At 45.1% G+C, this 13,358-nt stretch overlaps 1 protein-coding gene across 2 annotated transcripts in view; it reads right to left on the bottom strand.

Moving 5' to 3' along the window:
• AANAT (aralkylamine N-acetyltransferase) overlaps positions 1 to 13,358 on the bottom strand; it is a 51,040-nt gene that overhangs the window by 14,513 nt on the left and 23,169 nt on the right. For both annotated transcript variants that reach the window (XM_073563158.1, XM_073563159.1), the window contains one exon: positions 2,148 to 2,292. The gene's annotated coding sequence lies outside the window, so the exon portion shown is untranslated. The remainder of the gene's footprint in view (positions 1 to 2,147; positions 2,293 to 13,358) is intronic.

Consider the following 13,358-nt stretch of genomic DNA (forward strand, 5'->3'; position numbering starts at 1 on the left):
CCAAGTGTTTCACAGAAGTTTATAAACGCAGAGCCATGAAAATGAAAAATCAATTTTTTCCTCAAAAATGATTTTTCAGCCCGCTATTTTTTATTTTCCTGAGGGTAACAGGATAAATTGGAGCCTAAAAGTTGTTGTCCAGTTTGTACTGAGTACGCTGGTACCCCATATGTGGTCATAAACTACTGTTTGGGCTCACGGCAGGGTTCAGAAGGGAAGGAGCGCATTTGACTTTTTGAATGGATAATTAGCTCCAATCGTTAGCGGACACCATGTCATGTTTGGAGAGCCCCTGTGTGCCTAAACTTTGGAGCTTCCCAACAAATGACCCCATTTTGGAAACTAGACCCCCTAAGGAACTTATCTAGATGCATAGTGAGCACTTTGAACCCCCAGGTACTTCACAGAAGTTTATAAAGCAGAGCTGTGAAAATAAAAATATTTTTTTTTCCTCAAAAAATGATTTTTAGACCACAATTTTTTATTTTCACAAGGGTAACAGGATAAATTGGACCCCAAAAGTTGTTGTCCAGTTTGTCCTGAGTACGCTGGTACCCCATATGTGGGGGGGAACCACTGTTTGGGCACACGTCAGGGCTCGGAATGGAGGGAGCACTGTTTGACTTTTTGAACGCAAAATTGGCTGGAATAAATGGTGGTGCCATGTTGCGTTTGGAGACCCTATGGAAACCCCTCAATTCTAATTCCAACCCTAACCCCAACACACCCCTAACCCTAATCCCAACTCTAACCCTAACCGTAATCCCAACCCCAACCCACCCCTAACCCTAATCTTAATCCTAATTCCAACCCTAATCCCAACCCTAATTCCAACCCTAACCCTATTTCTAACCCTAATTCTAACCCTAACCCTAATGGATAAATAAAAATATTTTCTTTATTATATTATTTGTGCCTGCCTATGGGGGTGATAAAGGAGGGGGTTATTTACTATTTTTTTTATTTTGATCACTGTGAAAGTTTATCATAGTGATCAAAATGAATGAATGAATCTGCAGCGTTGCAGATTCCGGCGGGTGCACTGCGCATGTGCCCGCCATTTTCCAAGATGGCGGCGCCCACGATCTGGGATGTCGGGACACCGGGAGCCAGAGCGGGACATCGGAGGTACCGGGGGGGTGAGGGGGGTAATCGTAAGGTGGGGGGAGCGGAGGAAAGGGGGAGGGGAGCAGATGATAACGGCGGCGGCACATTGCCGCCGTCAGTCGGTATCGGGGGCCCTGTGAGTCGTGGGAGTGGGGCGGATCTGGGTCTCCAGCCATGGCAGATGCTATTGCAGCATCGGCCATGGCTGGATTGTAATATTTCACCAAATTTCATTGGTGAAATATTACAATCGCTCTGATTGGCTGTTAAAAGTGAAACAGCCAATCAGAGTGATTGTAGCCACGTGGGAGCTAAGCCACCCCCCTGGGGTGAAGTACAAAGACCCTTGTACCTGCGGGTCAGGTGACCTTTCAGTGACCCCGGTCACCCGACCCGCAGGGGGGCTATCAATTCATGACACAGCATATGCATCATGGGTCGGATTGGCACCGACTTTCATGAGGCATACGCTGTGTCACAGGTCGGCCCCCATATAATACACATAGTATAATGCACATCCCATAGTCCTTGATAGAGTATTATGCAGCCCCCACATAGTGCATATAGTATAATGCAGCCGCATAGTCCTCCAGTATTATGGCCATCAGGTACTCATTGATTTAAAAAGCAAAAAAACAAAAAAAACAAAACAATACTCTTCCCATTCCTTCATGGCTCCAGGCTCTGCAGCATATCTCCTCAGCAGCTCCACTGCCGGAAACAGTGTGGCTCACGATGAAGTGACGTTATCAAGTCAGCTGTGTTAGACGCAGAGGGGGGTGATGAGAGAGGGAGCATCACCTAACAGTCTCTCCTCCATCATGTATCGGCATCTGGTGCTGATACAGTTGAATGCGCGATGTAGGGGGGTGGAGATGAAGCTGGCACCAGGCCCCCCTGACTCACGGACCCCATAGCAGCTACTGTCTTGGGGTCCTTGGGGAGTGGCTGCCCTAGGCACATACCTAGTTTGGTTGCCCCTAATGCCAGCCCCGTATACATACTGTATATTGTAGACACACACATCCATATATACTTACACTCTTGCACACACACGGCTATAGACTCTTCACTTGCCAGTATTCCTGTGTCAGGACATGTGACGGCTCTGTCACCACTGTGGATGTGATGTGAGGTAGATTCTTGTACTATAGATGAGGACACAGGATCGCTGCTCGTCAGCTCCTATGCAGAGATGAATGACAGAGGTCAATGCAGGGGCAGATACTAACAGCAGGTAATAAAGCCTGAAAACATGACCTGTTGGTGGCTCTTGAGGATTGGCCTTGGGGGACAATGATCTATAGACCAACATTCAGCCTATGAGTTAATTTTTAGAAGATTGGAGAAAAGCACAATCATAAAATATTGTGCACGTGTGGCCACAGTGGGATTTGAACAACCCCAGCACCACAACGATCACTAAGCTCTGAGCCACCAAACCTGTAGGAAAAAGTGTGTGCAGCGCAGAGACCAACTTCATATCGCCTAGTTCCGACTGAAGCCTGGCCATGTCCTGTCAGCCACATATGAGAACTGTCAGATCTGCCTATCTGTCCCGTACGCCTGTTCTCACTGATAGATGTTATTTCAGCTTGTTTTTTATTTATTTTCCTCATTTATATAGCGCCAGTACTTCCACAGCGCTTTACAAACCTTATTGTCCCTGTCCCCGATGGGGCTCACAATCTAAATTCCCTATCAGTATGTCTTTGGAATGTGGGAGGAAACCGGAGTACCCGGAGGAAACCCACGCTAACACGGGGAGAACATACAAACTCCTTGCAAGGCTGCAGTGCTAACCACTGAGCCACCGTGCCGCCCATGGCAGATACTCGCTGATAGATGTTATTTCAGCTTGTTGGCAGATACATTACACTACCATGATCTCAGCACCGCACACGATTATACAGGAGAACCTCAGCTCTATTTATATGCCAGTAATGGCAGAAACTTTTACCTTATGGAGACTTAAATAAATAAAATTGACCTGCTGATAAAATAACCCGCCCCTGCTGACAAATTGACCCACCCCTGCTGACAAACTGACTCGCCCCACTGAACTTTTAGGAGAAATTTGTTGAAAAGTCATGCCACCAACTCATTTGCATATATCGGTGAGCGAGCGCTCTGATTGGTTAGCTGCAGATTCCTGCATCTGCAGCCGTCTTACAGACAGAAAAGTGATTAGGACAGGACAGGTCGGCTGAATGAGGGACATGACTTCAATATTAAGAAAAGGGGACCCAACTCAGGGTCGTATTTACCGCTAGGCACCAGAGGGTGGGTGCCTAGTATGGCAGGGGGCAGTGTCACCATGAATGAGTTAAATAAAAAAATAAATTTCCCCCTGCTTCACCGCTAGACCAAGTGTCAGAATTGCCGCTTTTATTTGGTGGAGATATCTATGTATATATCTATCTATAAAAGAAAAGTTGAAAAGCAGCACTAGCAAGCAGTATACGAAAATCGGGTGCCAAATCTTCCAGGCATAGACCTCAATATAGTGGGAAAAAAAGAAAGAAAGCACTCCTTTTTGAAAAAATTAAATAAGAAAAGTAAATACATATATCTTTAAATCTCTCTGTATATTACTTATATGTATTACATCCTTTTCATAATTTTGGATATAAAAATGTATATATAGGCATAACATAATGTAATGAATGAGGTTCTACAGTAAGGCTAGTTTCACACTTGTGCCTTTTTGCGCAGCGTATCGAGCGCACATGAAACGCATGTCAAAAGCGCATGCAAACGCCTGTAAACGCTGCGCTTTTTGTAGCATTATTGTGCGCATTACGACAAAAAAAATTGCCGCGTTTTTATGCGTTTGTAAGCGGTTTTCATGCGTTTGCATTTTTTATGCGCAATGATGTCACTTCACAGGAGGAAAATCCTTGAAAAATTCTTGCAACACACTCCACCAATGGGACAGCAGTGGGCGTGTCTTATGGAAATTCTTTATATAGACCCTGTTTACAGCTGAATTCTTCACATTTGCTTGCATTTGACTTGAGAAACATGGATCTGCGCTGGAAGAGTTTTTACTTTGACTTGGATCTGGACATGAGGATGGCTCAGGCTTATGCCGTTGCTTGCCATGAACAGAGGGAGAGAGAGGCAGCGAAGAAGGCAGCAGCGGCGTTTGTGGCTATCTCCCATTATTGAACTCCGGGAGAGCCGTGGAGCGTACCACACCCTCTACAGCGAGCTTCAGGCAAACCCAGAGAAATTTACGGATTATACCCGGATGTCCCAAGAAACCTTTAACTATTTGCTTGGTCGTGTCCAAGAAGCCATCCGGAGACAGGACACGCAGCTGCGGCATGCGATTACTCCTGAGGAACGGCTACTGGTCACATTACGGTATGTAGTTTTGCAAAACCAATGCCTGCCTAATTTTCTTTGTTGTGACATGTACTCTTCCAAATCTGGCAGAATTATAGTTCTGCCATGTAGTTAACAAAAGGCTGCGGTAATTTTTTATGGCATGTATTGAACAAAAGGCTGCAGATATATATATATATATATATATATATATATATATATATATATTTTTTTTTTTTTTTTTTATTGAATTTTAGGTGTGTACAAAAATCCCTATACACAAATATTAAATTTGTTTTTTCTTTGTGACACAGATTCCATGCTACTGGAGAGACACTCTCTTCACTCCACTTCCAGTACCGGATCGGAATCTCCACGTTGTCTGGAATTGTAGCGGACACCTGCCGGGCTTTGTAGAACGTTCTATGTCCAGAATTCATGCCCCTGCCCACAGCAGAAAAGTGGTTGGAAATCGCCGAAAGATTCTGGACTGTCTGCTATTTCCCTGTTTGGGAGCGGTTGATGGGAAACACATCTGGATTATCAAGCCCAAAAGAACAGGCTCTGAGTACTACAACTATAAAAAGTACTTTTCTACAGTACTCATGGCCATTGCAGACTGTATGTTTATTGCTGTGGACATTGGTGCATTTGGCCGTGGGAATGACTCCCAGGCTTTTAAGACCTCTGACATGGTCAGGAGGTTGTATGGCAACAACTTCAATTTCCCCATGCCACGGCCTCTTCCCAACACCGAAGGTCCGATACAGCCCTTTGTAATGGTTGGTGATGAAGCGTTCCAGATGTGCCAAAACCTGCTCAAGCCCTACTCCAGCCGGGACTTGGACCACAACAAAATAATTTTTAATTACATGCTGACCAGGGCCAGGAGAACAGTAGAGTGTGCATTTGGTATACTTGTATCGAGATGGCGCATTCTTGGCACAGCCATTAATCTGAAACTGGAAACAGTGGATGAGGTGGTGAAGGCCTGTGTCGTGCTACATAATTTTGTAATTTCTTCAGAGCACCTGAACTTTGATCTTGATGATGTTGCTCCTAACCCATTGCCTGAATTTACTCAGCACCCTCTCAGGTCATCCGTTGACGTTGGGCAAATGAGGGACCAATTTGCGGTCTACTTCAACTCAGATGTAGGACGGGTGGAATGGCAAGAGCAAATGGTGTAAAAAAATTGTCTTGTTGGTATGTTAATAAAAAACACTGTTTTGATACCTGTACTGAGTGCATTCTCAGTTTTTACACTCCCTATACTATTAGCAAGTAGCCAGGTGTATCCGTGAATTTATGATGCTGTGTTTTGTGCATCATGAATTCACTAATACTCCGGAGTAGGTGACATACACACACAAGTTGTATTACCTTTATAATCTCTACAGTGTGTTCAATTAACAGCGACCGTGGAGATAATACAACTAATATATGTCACATGGGGCGATTTTTACAAATAGTGATTTTTTGGATTCACTGGCATACTTCACTTTTTATGCCACCGAAACATGTGACTATAAATATTATTTGTAGTATCAGCACTGTGGCTTGGATTTTGAAAGCACACTGGTAAAATACCCAGGCCTGTTGTAATGCTGAAGGGACGAATACTTCACAAATTTATCAAAAATGGGCAGGAGAATACACATTAAACTGCAGCATCACTACACTGTTCTTCAGATATATGGAGAGTTAAGCCACGCTGCAGGTTCAAACTCATGTGTATTCACCTGCCCATAGTGATGATGATACAAGGTCAGGGTATTTGTGAAGTATATATAACATTTATTTTCACCATCATTAATCAGTTTCTTCAACACACACGTAATAGAGTATGTGGTTAATTACAAGGTATATCTACAGTTCCTTGCCTTATCTCTAATAGTTAAATGATGATGGTACAAAATAGGCAAGGTAACAATAGATATGCCTTGCACTCAACACCATCCTCTATGCCAGAGTTTCCAAAATCTAGTCCTAAATGTCCACCAACAGATCATGTTTTAAGGATTTAATTTTTTTTTTCCTCAGGTGATGCAGTTATCACCAGAGTAATGGAATTACTTACAACATGATTTGTTTGTTGGCCTTGAAGACTGGAGATGGGGAACCCTGCTCAATTTAGTCTGTGCAATACACCAGATATCTCCATTACTGATGTTTCTTGTGTCAGTCTAGATCTAAATTGTTGTAAAAATAAAAAAAAACAATCTACATGACTTGTCTTTTCCACTGCAGTCTCTACATTCTTGGAGTATTGCAAAGGGAGAAGATTGGGATACTTTGGGGGTGTGGAGAGACGAGGAACAGCTGGAGGTTGAGGAAGGGGTTCTAGGAAAAGGGGCGACGAAAGTACTGGGGGAAGAGAGCTCTGGAATGGACATGGAGGCAGGTTGAGACACATTAGGAGGAGAGGGTGGATGGACGAACAAAGTTTTTTTTTTTTTTCTTTTCTTTGGCGCAGGAGTATCCTGCCTGGACCGACTTCCACCGTGTGACCGCCTTACTTTGCTCGACCGCTTGGAGATGGTGGTCCGTGGCGTTGACCTGTAAAATATCGAATGCGGGTCACCACTCTGCTGCTCTGTGGTGGCGGTGGCAGTGCTCCTAGAAGTGGCACTGGCGGTGCTCCTAGAAGGGGACAAAGTTGTGTCGGTGCTCATAGAAGTGGCGGTGGTGGATGTCATACGAGATGAAATAGTGTCGGTGCTCAAAGAAGTGGCGGTGATCCTTGGAGATGTAGTCGTGTCGGTGATGTGAGCAGAAGTTCTGGCGGGACTCCGAGGAGGAGAATTGGTGGCTGTGCTCTTTTGCTGAGGAGTGCTGGCGGTGCGCCTTTGATGTTGACTGGTGGGGTCTGGTTCTGTGGTGGTTTTGCTCCAAGCAGGTGGTGCTGTGGCGGTGGTGGTGCTCCATACAGGAGCAGCGCTTGCCATAGTGGTGGTGGCGGAGGAGTGTCCAGCAGCACTCAGACTTGGGGTGGTGAAGTGGTGTCCGGCTTCGCTGGGAATGCAGGTGGCCGTGCAGTGGTATGCAGCAGAAGTCGGCAGGGAGGTGTAGCGAGTCAGCGGTGGCACTGTTGGAAATGACACCACTGACTGCTGCACATACCGATTCTGCTGCATAGCCTGCAAGTAAGCAGTGTTGCAGGCCTGTAACACACTCAGCTGTTGCTCAGGACTAAGGTGTTCCGCCATGCCCTGTTCAATTTCACTGAAAAAATGGTGCGCTGGTCTGTTGAGGTCGGCCTCCAGACGGTCAAGGCACTGGTCAATAGAGTCGAAGCGGTGTTCCATGTGGTTAAAACCACGTTCCATCAGGGAAAAAACGCTTTCCATTCTGGCGGACAGCGCCTTAAGGCTGGCCTGAAAGGCCTCGCTCAAGTACATGAACTCGGGCATGACAGGCCTGTCCGAGGCCCTCTGCCGCTGGCGGGTAATGCCCGCATAACCAGTGGCAGAGACCTGGGACAGGGGAACACCTGATGGACCAGCTTCCTGGTCACCAGCTGTCTGTATTGCTGACCTGCAAGATGCTTCCTGGCTGTCGGATGGCTGGGACGGGTCTGAGGTCGATCGATGAAGAACCGCTCCCGGGACAGGTTGCAGGGTGCTGCTCCAAGTGCTGTGGAAAGAAAGGTAAAACATTAGTATCATGCATTAACAAGAAGCATCAGCTGTGGTATAGAAAAGCACATAGTAATAAAAAAAAAAAAAAAAAAAGTACTTGCGCTCTGCTGGCAAGGATCGGTCTCAGGAAAGCCAACTCGCGATGATAGCGGTACTTTCTTCTGCGCCTTGCCGCTGAACCACTGCAAACCTGTCCCTCAGCACAAACATCAGTGTTGAAGCGGTCCTTCATCGAGCGCCAACGTGTGCGGATTTTGTTCACTGTGGGGAAAAAAAAAGAAAAAACGTTAGACAATGCACTGAAGGCAACATAATTATCAGCACACACACCGGATAGAACTTTGCAAACAGTCAATGCTGCAGCACAAATTCTATACACAATGCAGTCACTGTTGATCCTGAGGACACTGTTATGTTTCCTGCTAGAATATATGTAGCAGCCAAAACAACAGTATCTTCAGGAGCAAGAGTGAAAACAAGATCAAGACAGCAGTTCAATACACAAAGCAATCACTGTTTTCCAGAAGGCATTGGTGTGTTTGATGCAAGAATATATCTTGCCACAAACACATCAGGACCATAAATCAATGCAGCTTCAAGACAGCAGTTCAATACACAAAGCAATCACTGGTTTCCAGAAGGCATTGGTGTGTTTGATGCAAGAATATATCTTACCACAAACACACCAGTACCATCAGGACCATAAATCAATGCAGCTTCAAGACAGCAGTTCAATATAAAAAGCAATCACTGTTTTCCAGAAGGAATTGGTGTGTTTGATACAAGAATATATCTTGCCACAAACACACCAGCACCATCAGGACCATAAATCAATGCAGCTTCAAGACAGCAGTTCAATACACAAAGCAATCACTGGTTTCCAGAAGGCATTGGTGTGTTTGATGCAAGAATATATCTTGCCACAAACACACCAGCACCATCAGGACCATAAATCAATGCAGCTTCAAGACAGCAGTTCAATACACAAAGCAATCACTGGTTTCCAGAAGGCATTGGTGTGTTTGATGCAAGAATATATCTTACCACAAACACACCAGTACCATCAGGACCATAAATCAATGCAGCTTCAAGACAGCAGTTCAATATAAAAAGCAATCACTGTTTTCCAGAAGGAATTGGTGTGTTTGATACAAGAATATATCTTGCCACAAACACACCAGCACCATCAGGACCATAAATCAATGCAGCTTCAAGACAGCAGTTCAATACACAAAGCAATCACTGTTTTCCAGAAGGCATTGGTGTGTTTGATGCAAGGATATATCTTGCCACAAACACACCAGCACCATCAGGACCATAAATCAATGCAGCTTCAAGACAGCAGTTCAATACACAAAGCAATCACTGGTTTCCAGAAGGCATTGGTGTGTTTGATGCAAGAATATATCTTGCCACAAACACACCAGCACCATCAGGACCATAAATCAATGCAGCTTCAAGACAGCAGTTCAATACACAAAGCAATCACTGTTTTCCAGAAGGCATTGGTGTGTTTGATACAAGAATATATCTTACCACAAACACACCAGCACTATCTGGACCAAAAATCAATGCATTATCATAGAGCATCTTTATATTTACTGAACGCCCTTTTTGAACTTGGAGAGGCGCTGTCCCAGCCATCCATCATCGCTGCGGCCACCTCATTCCAGAGCTGCCGGGTCACCATTGTGTCTTTGTACTGCTGGTCACGGCTGTCCCACAACGGGATATGCTCCTCAACAAGGCGGATCAGGTGCTCGTTGTCGATGTACACTTCTTCGTCATCCCGTTGTGGAACCTAGAAAAAAAAAATTTGAATCTTTGTAATTTTGGAGAATGAAAAAGATAGAAAAATAAGCAGAGAAGAAGCAAGATAAAAGATGAAAATAAAGACAGAAAAAAAAAAAGGAAAGACTATATACTAACATTGCGTCTCCTCGCCACGACTTGGCTACGCTGCTCCTGCTCAAAATCCTCCCGCTCAGACTGCTCCCGCACTTCACCTTCACTGGCCGTGTCCGATGTCTGTTCAAGAGAAATAAAATTAAAGCACATTTCTAGAGGCAGCTAAACTTACCCAAAGGCAGCAGCATCCTCACCTCACAATCAGCTTGGGCCAGTTCTTGCCGAGATGGCGAACAGACCGATCCAGAAGAAGACATGCTGAAATTTAAACAAAAAATACATTAGTACATTATAAAATTGTACAGGACACGCAGACATTATGTTGAAGAATACTCACATTTTGGCTTCTGAAGCTTGAATCCACAGTTGGAAGGCTGTCTTGTCTCTTCAAGGCTGTCTGTAGAGTATTGGTCTGGCCCTGAAGACACCTTCTTTTATCTAGACTCCTCTCAAACAATGTTGCTTGTTTAGGGTGAGGTTTAGACAAGTGTCTAGACATTGTTTACTGAAAAAGCTTGGATGCGCGCACGTCAGAGACCCCATAGACTGTAATGCTATTTTTGGGCGCACAAGTGCGCGCTATTTTTTTAACGATGTAGGCGGAACAAAAAATGCAACATGTAGCGTACGGCGCGTCTGGGCACACACCTGTAAAATGCGCAGCACACACTAAACGCTGATGAGCGCGTGCAATCACAAGACCCTGCGACCACCATGTTAGAGAAAGGGGAACATTGTGCGTGCGCCCAATAGCGCACGATGCGCTACGCGATAAAACGCTAGTGTGAAACCAGCCTAACTTTGGTGTATTATGTGGTTCTGCAGTAGCTGAGGTGTGTATTATGAGGTTCTGCAGTAGCTGAGGTGTGTATTATGTGGTTCTGCAGTAGCTGAGCTGTGTATTATGAGGTTCTGCAGTAGCTGAGGTGTGTATTATTTGGTTCTGCAGTAGCTGAGGTGTGTATTATGATGCTCTGCAGTAGCTGAGGTGTGTAGTTCTGCATTGACTGAGGTGTGTATTATGTGGTTCTGGAGTAGCTGAGCTGTGTATTATGTGGTTCTGCAGTAGCTGAGGTGTGTATTATGAGGTTCTGCAGTAGCTGAGGTGTGTATTATGTGGTTCTGCAGAAGCTGAGGTGTGTATTATGATGCTCTGCAGTAGCTGAGGTGTGTAGTTCTGCAATAGCTGAGGTGTGTATTATGTGGTTCTGCAGTAGCTGAGGTGTGTATTATGTGGTTCTGCAGTAGCTGAGGTGTGTATTATGATGTTCTGCAGTAGCTGAGGTGTGTAGTTCTGCAGTAGCTGAGGTGTGTATTATGTGGTTCTGCAGTAGCTGAGGTGTGTATTATGTGGTTCTGCAGTAGCTGAGGTGTGTATTATGTGGTTCTGCAGTAGCTGAGGTGTGTAGTTCTGCAGTAGCTGAGGTGTGTATTATGTGGTTCTGCAGTAGCTGTGGTGTGTATTATGTGGTTCTGCAGTAGCTGAGGTGTGTATTATGTGGTTCTGCAGTAGCTGAGGTGTGTATTATGTGGTTCTGCAGTGACTGAGGTGTGTATTATGTGGTTCTGCAGTAGCTGAGGTGTGTAGTTCTGCAGTAGCTGAGGTGTGTATTATGTGGTTCTGCAGTAGCTGAGGTGTGTAGTTCTGCAGTAGCTGAGGTGTGTATTATGTGGTTCTGCAGTAGCTGAGGTGTGTATTATGAGGTTCTGCAGTAGCTGTTGTGTGTAGTTCTGCAGTAGCTGAGGTGTGTATTATGTGGTTCTGCAGTAGCTGAGGTGTGTATTATGATGTTCTGCAGTAGCTGAGGTGTGTAGTTCTGCAGTAGCTGAGGTGTGTATTATGTGGTTCTGCAGTAGCTGAGGTGTGTATTATGTGGTTCTGCAGTAGCTGAGGTGTGTATTATGATGTTCTGCAGTAGCTGAGGTGTGTAGTTCTGCAGTAGCTGAGGTGTGTATTATGTGGTTCTGCAGTAGCTGTGGTGTGTATTATGTGGTTCTGCAGTAGCTGAGGTGTGTATTATGTGGTTCTGCAGTAGCTGAGGTGTGTATTATGTGGTTCTGCAGTGACTGAGGTGTGTATTATGTGGTTCTGCAGTAGCTGAGGTGTGTAGTTCTGCAGTAGCTGAGGTGTGTATTATGTGGTTCTGCAGTAGCTGAGGTGTGTAGTTCTGCAGTAGCTGAGGTGTGTATTATGTGGTTCTGCAGTAGCTGAGGTGTGTATTATGAGGTTCTGCAGTAGCTGTTGTGTGTAGTTCTGCAGTAGCTGAGGTGTGTATTATGTGGTTCTGCAGTAGCTGAGGTGTGTATTATGATGTTCTGCAGTAGCTGAGGTGTGTAGTTCTGCAGTAGCTGAGGTGTGTATTATGTGGTTCTGCAGTAGCTGAGGTGTGTAGCTCTGCAGTAGCTGAGGTGTGTATTATGTGGGTCTGCAGTAGCTGAGGTGTGCAGTTCTGCAGTAGGTGAGGTGTGTATTATGTGGTTCTGCAGTAGCTGAGGTGTGTATTATGTGGTTCTGCAGTGACTGAGGTGTGTATTATGTGGTTCTGCAGTAGCTGAGGTGTGTAGTTCTGCAATAGCTGAGGTGTGTAGTTCTGCAGTAGCTGAGGTGTGTATTATGTGGTTCTGCAGTAGCTGAGCTGTGTATTATGTGGTTCTGCAGTAGCTGAGGTGTGTATTATGAGGTTCTGCAGTAGCTGAGGTGTGTAGTTCTGCAGTAGCTGAGGTGTGTATTATGTGGTTCTGCAGTAGCTGAGGTGTGTATTATGATGTTCTGCAGTAGCTGAGGTGTGTAGTTCTGCAGTAGCTGAGGTGTGTATTATGTGGTTCTGCAGTAGCTGAGGTGTGTAGCTCTGCAGTAGCTGAGGTGAGTATTATGTGGTTCTGCAGGCGGCACGGTGGCTCAGTGATCCTGGGTTCAAATCCCACCAAGGACAACATCTGCAAGGAGTTTGTATGTTCTCCCCGTGTTTGCGTGGGTTTCCTACGGGTACTCCGGTTTCCTCCCACATTCCAAAGACATACTGATAGGGAATTTAGATTGTGAGCCCCATTGGGGACAGTGATGATAATGTGTGAAAACTGTAAAGCGCTGCGGAATTTGTTAGCGCTATATAAAAATAAAGATTATTATTTATTTATTATTAGCTGAGGTGTGTAGTTCTGCAGTAGGTGAGGTGTGTATTATGTGGTTCTACAGTAGCTGAGGTGTGTATTATGTGGTTCTGCAGTGACTGAGGTGTGTATTATGTGGTTCTGCAGTAGCTGAGGTGTGTAGTTCTGCAGTAGGTGAGGTGTGTATTATGTGGTTCTGCAGTAGCTGAGGTGTGTATTATGTGGTTCTGCAGTAGCTGAGGTGTGTATTATGTGGTTCTG

Source organism: Dendrobates tinctorius, unplaced genomic scaffold, assembly GCF_039654945.1.
Source record: "Dendrobates tinctorius isolate UK_male_01 unplaced genomic scaffold, ASM3965494v1 ptg000383l, whole genome shotgun sequence".
In the NCBI taxonomy this organism is placed as follows: domain Eukaryota; kingdom Metazoa; phylum Chordata; class Amphibia; order Anura; family Dendrobatidae; genus Dendrobates; species Dendrobates tinctorius.